At 30.2% G+C, this 8,830-nt stretch overlaps 1 pseudogene; it reads right to left on the reverse strand.

Moving 5' to 3' along the window:
- Nucleotides 1–459: 459 nt before the first annotated feature.
- LOC114399331 lies at nt 460–2,021 on the reverse strand (annotated as a pseudogene).
- Nucleotides 2,022–8,830: the final 6,809 nt, after the last annotated feature.

Genomic DNA, 8,830 nt, shown 5'->3' on the forward strand with positions numbered 1-8,830 from the left:
ACTTCATATATTAAGTGATTAAACATCATAATACTGGATCCATCTTACTCGATCTAGATTGTCTCCCATGAATGATACTTGTGTCTCTATCATACAAAATATAACTAAATTAATTTATGATATTATTGAAGAGGTAATTTAAATCTATTTTACAATAAAATATGTTTGATAAATTAATTTTAATATTTATACTATATTTTTGTATTACAAAATAATATTATATATGGGATTTAAATCTATTTTATAATAAAAATACAGTAGAAACTCTTTAAATTAATACTCGATAAATTAATAAACTCTCTAAAATAATAAATTTGTCCGGTCCCGACTTGGGCCAATGTAAAAAATTGAAAAACTCGATAAAATAATAAGATAATAATTTTTCGTGAGATCCTTTTATAATTTTCGGTCCCAAAAAAATTTATAAATTAATAATTCATAGAAACTGAAAAAAATATATTACACTCTATTGAAATATGATTCAATAGTCTTCTAACCTTTAAAGTTCAAGTCTATTTGGAGCTCATATCTAACTTTTCTTATTGCATCCAATAGCTCAGGTGTTGTATTTTTGTATTGTATCATAAAGTTGTGAAGAGTGTTCGATGCCATAAGTGCTTCCTTTTGCGTAACAGGCTCCAAAGACACCGTATCATCTTCGCCGTCATCCTCTGCATTGTTCTCAATGATAGTACCCACAATATCTTCTAAACTCTGAACCTCCGAACATGCTTCATTTTCACCTGGGTAGTTCATTAGATTGTCGATATCCATCTTATTACGATAGCCACATTGATTGATCATAGTCTCGAGGTCTTGAGTTTCTTCATCAAAAGTGGATTCATCCAAATTTCTTGCAACGTCACTAGCTGAATGAATTTTATAGTGTCGAAAGCAATTCGCTATTGTTTCTTTTCGACATCTATCGTCCAAGCTGGGATTGCCAAATTGATAGCATCAAGGACATTTATCTTCCCTGGATTAGATTGTCCCACCTCATAACCTTCCAATATTTTGCGGTAAAACCTTCTACGATAATGCATGTTGAATGCTCTTATTATCCCAGCATCGCAAGGTTGAATCTTTGATGTCATGTTGGGTGGCAAGAAGAACAACTCAACGTTTCTTAACCCTTCAATATTTCTTGGATGTGCTGGACAATTATCCACCACAAGTAGAACTCTTCTACCATGCATCATTTGGTCAAATGAATGAACATATTCATCAAAAAGCACACTAGTCATCCATGCTTTTTTGTTAGCTCGATACTGACAATCCAAGCTATTCATGTTGACATTCTTGAAGCAATGAGGCTTTGCATATTTCCCAATAATTCATAGAGAGATTTTTTCAGAGCCATCTTCATTGTAACAAATAACTACCGTCAGCCTTTCTTTATCTTGTTTTCTTCCTTCAAGTTGTTTTGTTGCTAGTGAATGATCAGCTTGTAGCCTATAAAACAACCCAGTTTCATCCATATTGAAAACATCTTTCATAGGGAACTGATTAATTTTCTCTCGAATCGATACCAATTTCTACTCCATGTCTTGTACATCAACAGACCCACTCTCGCCAAAATGACGAAATGACTTTATGTCATGTCCGTGCTTGAATTTCCCAAGCCATCCTATAGAGAAGTTAAAATCTGAATCATCGTGAGGGTACACGAGTTTCATTGTATCTCTTGCCTTCTGCAAAATTAATTCTCTTGTGATATTCACACGTTCTTGATGTTGGAGAAACCACTCATAAAAAACCTTCTCCATGTCAGGATATTTTGCTGGTTTGTGTCTTTTGATCTTTGCTCTTCCCTTTTCTATTTCAATAGAGAGATAGTCATCTGACCGCTTAAGTGTGTTTGATATTGTTCCTTGACTAACTTTCAACTCAAATTTTCCCTCAAGCCATCTCTGCAAGTCTTTTTGTGTGCTTGCAGGATTATCTCTCTTGTACTCACACAACTCCTTACGTATTTGATCTGACATAGGTGATTTTGCAACACCTTTTAGATGAGAAGCCATCTTGTGAGATATGGTTTGAATACTCTAACACATTCATGTAATTTATATATGTCAAACTTGCTTAAAAATACATTGAATACATTTGTTTCTCTTGTTTACATTTACTGTACTTCAAAAGTCATTATTGATTTCCAATGCATATGAACACAGTAGTTACTAATTTACGTTGAGTCCCAAGGTTTGCTGCAACAAAATTCTAAGAGGCATAGACTAATTTGCCTTTTTGTTTGGTATGTACAGTATAATTACTTAAAAACTCTTTAAATTAATAATTATTAATTTATCGATAAATTAATAACTCCCTAAATTAATAAATTTCTCTAGTCCTGACATTATTAATTTATAGAGTTTTAACTGTATGTTTAAGAAATTAATGTATTTTAAGTTAACCTTTAATTATAACTTGCCATACTACAACTAAAAAACAAGCGAGGGCAACAAATCCACATAAGTACTCTTTAGAGTTACTTTCCATTCCCACCATTCATTTTCATGGAATTTAATAGGTAGTATTAGTAACTTATTAATACTATTAGATTTTAAGAAAATAAATGATAAAAATAAGAAGTAACTCTAAAAGAGCTAGTATATATATATATATATATATATCAACAAAACATTCATATATGGAATTATTAAACAGAGGCAAAATATTATTTTGTGATATTAACTAATTAGATTTAAATTAATTTTTAATATAAAAATTTCAACATCATAATATATAATATAGATTTATGATATCTTGTATAATATTTTATATTATTTATATCTCATTTTTTTAAGGAAAAAGTATATTCATGAAATCTGTGTACAAGGGATACATAGTACAAAAAAAGGGACTATACCCCAATTGAGGCATGGGATCAAGGTCCTTCCCCTGCTCAGAACCAACAAAAAACAGTTTAACAAGTTATGACAATAAGCATCCCAAAGGATGATTTCACCAATTGCCAACATACCCATGAAATATGTTGCGCCTTTCGTAAAAATGATTATGTTTCTCAAAAGCCAAATGCACCAGGTTGTAGAATGCCAATAAACATGTCCGAGTCTTGAATTTGTCGCCCTCAACAATTTCTCCTAACTGAGTGTATAGCCAGGGCCGGTCCTGGACTAGGGCCAGAGGTTCACCAACACTGGGCCCAAAATTTTGGGGGGCCCATTTTATTTTAGCTTTGATAGCTATTTAAAAATAATAATAATTTAATGCCATGCATTTGACTTTCTCGGTTTCTCACCTCCTCCATTTTAGCTTCCTAATTCACAAATGACAAATCCCAATCAAAATTTAAGTTTAGCAATTAAAGAGAATCTCCACTTAATAAAAATGTGAGCCAATGGGCCATTATCTAGGTAACGAAAAATATTTTTTTATATATTATAAAATGCATGGAAGTAAAGAAAAGAATTAGGAAAAAAGGAATATAAGATATTATTGAAACGCTACGAAGTATCAACTTGTGATTATCCAAAGTCACTTCATTATGACTTGTGAATTGCATCCAAAGTGCAACTGTGTGACATACTGTGAGTATGAATGTCTAATTGATTTTAAGTTTTTTTTAATAATGACTATTTTTTTGAATAATGAATAATTTAGTATAACTTTTGATTTCAACTTTGACTTCTACGGTTCTACTTCCATGTGCTATTGTTTTCTTTTGTTTGTGTTAATTGACTATTTGATCTATATTTTATAAGATGATGTCTAAAAAACATTCATCTAGAAGTGAAAAAAGAAAAAAAGGAAACGAGAGGAAGAGTTAATTAGATCACAACGAGGGGCTATTGATAAATTTGTTGTTAAAATTGTAGGGTTTGATGAAAAAATAGATCAATCAAATGAAAATATGAATAATGAAAATCATATAAGTGAAAATGAGAACAATGAAATTAATTATTCAAGTGAGCCTATTATTATGCCAAATGCATACAATGATGAAAATATTGACATGGGTGAAGAACAATCAATTCTCACATTAGATATATATGATCCTAGAAATTGGGATAATATTGATAACAAGACAAGATATATTTTAGTCCAAAAGGGTCCTATAAGAGAAATGGATATTGTTTTTCCTCTAAATAACATTTCTAGACATTTTTCATATGCTTGTTATTCTAGAAAGTTGAGTAATAGTGAGACTAGTGATATAAAATGGTTGATCTATTCCAAACATGTTGACAAAGTATATTGTTTCTGTGGTAAGTTGTTCAAATATGGAAATAATAAAAGTTTGATAGCGAATGAAGGCTTTAGAGATTGGAGGCATATTAGTGAGAGACTTAAACAACATGAAAATAGTTTTTAGTATATGAATAACATGATTACTTGGAATGAATTAAGAGAAAGATTGGATAAGAATCAAATACATGGTAAGAATTTGCAACAGGAAGTAATGAAAGATAAAGAACGTTGGAAACAAGTTTTAATTACAATACTTTTAGCTATAAAATGTCTTGCTAAACATAATTTGGCTTTTCGGGGATCAAATAAAAAATTGTATCAAGATAACAATGGAAATTTTTTAGGACTAATTGAGATTATTGTGGAATTCTATTGATAATGTAATATCATGTTAGACGTAGTCAAAATTGTGAAATTCATTATCATTATCTTGGGTATAAAATTCAAAATGAGTTGATATCTTTTTTGGCTCATAGGGTTAGAAGTTCCATTGTAAATAATATTAAAGAAGTATAATATTTTTATGTAATTCTTGATTATACTCCTGTTGTTAGTCATCAAGAACAAATGACTGTAATAATATGATGTGTAAATATGTCAAATAAATAAATAAAAATTGAAGAATACTTTTTAGAATTTTTAAAAGTGGATGGCACATTTGGATTAGGGATTTTTAATGAATTACAAGATGTTTTGAAGTTGTTCATTTTTTGGAGTTGTTCAGCACATATATTCATTGTTTTCAAGTTCTCCAAAAAGATGGAAAATTTTGCTTGATAATGTTCCTGGGTTAATTGTAAAATCTTTATCTAATACTCATTGGGAAAGTGTAATCAAAAGTGTTAAAGCTATTAGATTTCAAGGTCCACAATTAAGATTGGCTTTTGTTGGAATTGTATAAATCTTTATCTTGACACATTTGGATGACACATTTGGATTAGGGATTTTTAATGAATACTTTTTAGAATTTTTAAAAGTGGATGACACATTTGGATTAGGGATTTTTAATGAATTACAAGATGTTTTAAAGTCTCTTGATCTTAATGTTGATGATGTAAGAGGTCAAGGATATGATAATGGTTCTAATATGAAAGAAAAATGAAAATGAGTTCAAAAATGTTTTCTTGAAATAAATCTAAGAGCATTATATATGCCTTGTGCTTGTCACAGTCTGAATCTTACTCTTAGTGATATGACACATTCTTATATTAAAGTTGTTTCATTTTTTGGAGTTGTTCAACACATATATTCATTATTTTCAAGTTCCCCAAAAAGATGGAAAATTTTGCTTGATAATGTTCTTGGGTTAATTGTAAAATCTTTATCTAATAGTCATTGGGAAAGTGTAATCAAAAGTGTTAAAGCTATTCGATTTCAAGGTTCATAATTAAGATTGGCTTTTGTTGGAATTGTATAAATCTTGTGATGATGCCAAGTCAAAGAGTGAAGCTGAGAGTTTAGTTAATGCAATTGAGAGTTTTTAGTTTTTGCTTGGTATGATTATTTGGAATGATATCTTATTTGCTATTAATATGGTGAGTAAGAAATTACAATCTAAGTCTATTGCATTGATACTACCATAAAGCAAATAGAGAGTGTTTTATTGTATTTTGAAAAGTATAGAAATAAAGGTTTCGCATCTAGTATGAATGTTGCTAAAAGTGTTGCCCTTGAAATGGATGTAGAGCCTACTTTTCCAACAAAGTGTCGTGTTATTAGGAAAAAACAATTTGATGAAAATAATCAAATTGAAGAAATTCAGTCATTTGATGAGCCATTTAGAGTTAATTATTTTTTAGTTGTTGTAGACATGACAATTATATCTTTAAAGAGTATATTTGAGCAATTAAAGTCATTTGATAGTATTTTTGGATTTTTGTTTGATTCAAAGAAACTAAAGTCATTAGATGATAATAACTTGAGAAAATGTTGAGCTCCTGTCCACTCTACCTTTTCCCATGACAATTTATTGGATGTTGATTTAGAAGATTTTTTTTAATGAATTGAAAGGGTTGCAAATGACTTTGCCTAATAACTTAATGGCATCCATTGAAATTCTTGAGTTTTTCAAAGCTGCATATTGCTATCCAAATGTGTCAATTGATTATAGAATATTATTATCTGTTCTTGTGATTGTAGCATCAGCTGAAAAATGTTTTTCAAAGCTAAAATTAATAAATACTTATTTTAGATCATCAATGTCACAAGAAATGTTGAATGGTTTAGCAATTTTATCTATTGAAAAAGATATGTTAGAAAATATTGATGTTAATGTTATTAATAATGATTTTGCATCTCAAAATGCTAGAAAAAAAAATCCTTTTTCACTATAATTTGTGTATTTTGTTTTATAGGTGATGAGTGAAGTAATAACCGCGTCAATGATGGAGGATAACATAGAAGTTGATTGAAGAAAAAAGTTGTAAAGGGCCCATATTTATTATTTCACCATGGGCCTACAAAATGTTAGGATCGACCCTGTGTATAGCGAATTGATGTCTTCTGGAATTACAAAGTTTATACTTAGCCAGTTGATAACTGCATTCCATATATGGAAGGAGAAGAACATGATAAAAAAAGATGTTGGTCTCCACCTTAGATTTACATAACCTGCAAGATTGTTGTAAAGGTTGATATAGTAGGCCCTTCTTCTGTGTAGTTGCTAACACGTGGGCAGTCTGTCTTGTAATAATCTCCAAGAAAAAACCAAAATCTTAGGAGGGACTATAGATCTATGAAGCATGAACTCTGACTTGAACATCGGATACAACACATACACTTTAATGCAATTAACATCTAAAATACACAGGAACACTGCATACACACACAAACAAAGACATTCTAACTAAATGAAGTATGAGTAACATATAATGAAATATTTAAATGATGATATATTCATATTTTTAAACCAATCTTTTATGTTTTTTTAAAGTGTATTAATTGTGTAAAGATGACAACTTAAGTGTTCAAGTCAACAAAAAGTAATTTTTGAATCAAACATCTAATAAGAAATGTTGGACAAATGTAAAACAAGTGTCCGGACGTGTTAGTGTCAGATTTGTGTCCGACACACTTCACTTCAAACAAAAGAAGTATTCGTGTTTCATAGCTATAGATTTCCAAAAATCTTTAATCCACAAAGCGAGATGGGTGCAGGGTCAAAGCTCAACTGATGATGTATAGATAACAACTCACCACAGAGAAAATTCCACCAACTCTTGATTTCCATCTCCAAAAATCAGTTCCTGAGTTTTGAAATTACACTTGTTGTAAAGAAGAATTCAAATTATGGATCAATTCCTCTCTCATACCAGCGGTGATCTTCTCCATTGCAATTGTCATACTAAGTTTGATGCTGAACTTCATACCATATCAACAATGGATAGGAAGGTTATCTCCTAACCAATGATCACACCAAAATTTGGTTGTCGCACCATCACCAATGCTTCCAATAAAGGTTTTTGAAGACCATAAGTGTAGACAAGGGGAGTCGTGCTCAATCTTTAGTCATGTATGTTATAATAATAAGGCTAAAATATATTTTTTCATACATAAAATTAAAAATGTTTGGATTTCGTAAGATTTTTAGTATGTTTTTTTACTCACAAAATTGAAATGTATCAAATTTTGATCTAGAGTTAAGTTTGGGGAAATCCAAACCTACAAAAGAATTGTTGGAGTTAAGAATAGTCGCAAATTATAGAAAAATTGTCACAAATTACAAAATAAAATATAAAAAATGTAATTTATGGTAGGATTTTTATAATTTGTGACGCTTTTTAACCACCAAAATTTTTCAAATAACATATTAAAGAATGTAGGTTTATATACATATGAACTCTGGACAAAAATTGTATACATTTTGTAAGGATGAAGAACGTACTAAAAATTTTATAAGACAAAATCTAAATATTTATATTTTTATAAGAACGAAAAACATATTTTAGTCTAATAACAATATAATAAGTGTACATGAAAAGAGACAAAGAAACATCAAAATAAAAATACAAAAGATTAAAAAGAAAGAAAATAATATAAATTTACAATAGAAAAATCCCATTTTACATCGATGGAAAACGTATTTCAAAGACGGGTGGACGCCCGTCTTTGAAACGAGTGTCGTTGTAGAGGGCAGATTTCTATGACGGTCGTAAAAGGATCGTCTTAGAAACACGTGATTTTCTACATCGGTGGTATTGTAGACACGACTTCTTTTATGACGTGTTCTACGACGGTCCTTTTATGACCGATGTAGAAAGTTATGATTTCTACATCGCTGCCTACAGAGAAACGACTTTGTTTATCACATGTTCTACATCGGTCCTTTTACGACCGATGTAGAAAGCTTTATTTTCTAGACATATTCATACATCGGTGCCTATTTATATATAAATTAACCAACATAATGAAATGCACCCTTAGTTAGCATAGAAAGAAAAAAAGTAAGCACCCCATTCCGCATTTTAAAACATAAAGCAACAAATATTAAAAATGAAATGCAATAGTGAATAATATAAAGAATAAAACCTAAAAAGGTGATGTTAGTGTTAGTATTACCTCCTGGTGAGCAGATCTATGAGTTCTGTCAGTCTGACGGGCAAGACGTATCTTCTTAAGGACA

The sequence above is a fragment of the Glycine soja genome, chromosome 19 (genome assembly GCF_004193775.1).
Source record: "Glycine soja cultivar W05 chromosome 19, ASM419377v2, whole genome shotgun sequence".
NCBI lineage: Eukaryota > Viridiplantae > Streptophyta > Magnoliopsida > Fabales > Fabaceae > Glycine > Glycine soja.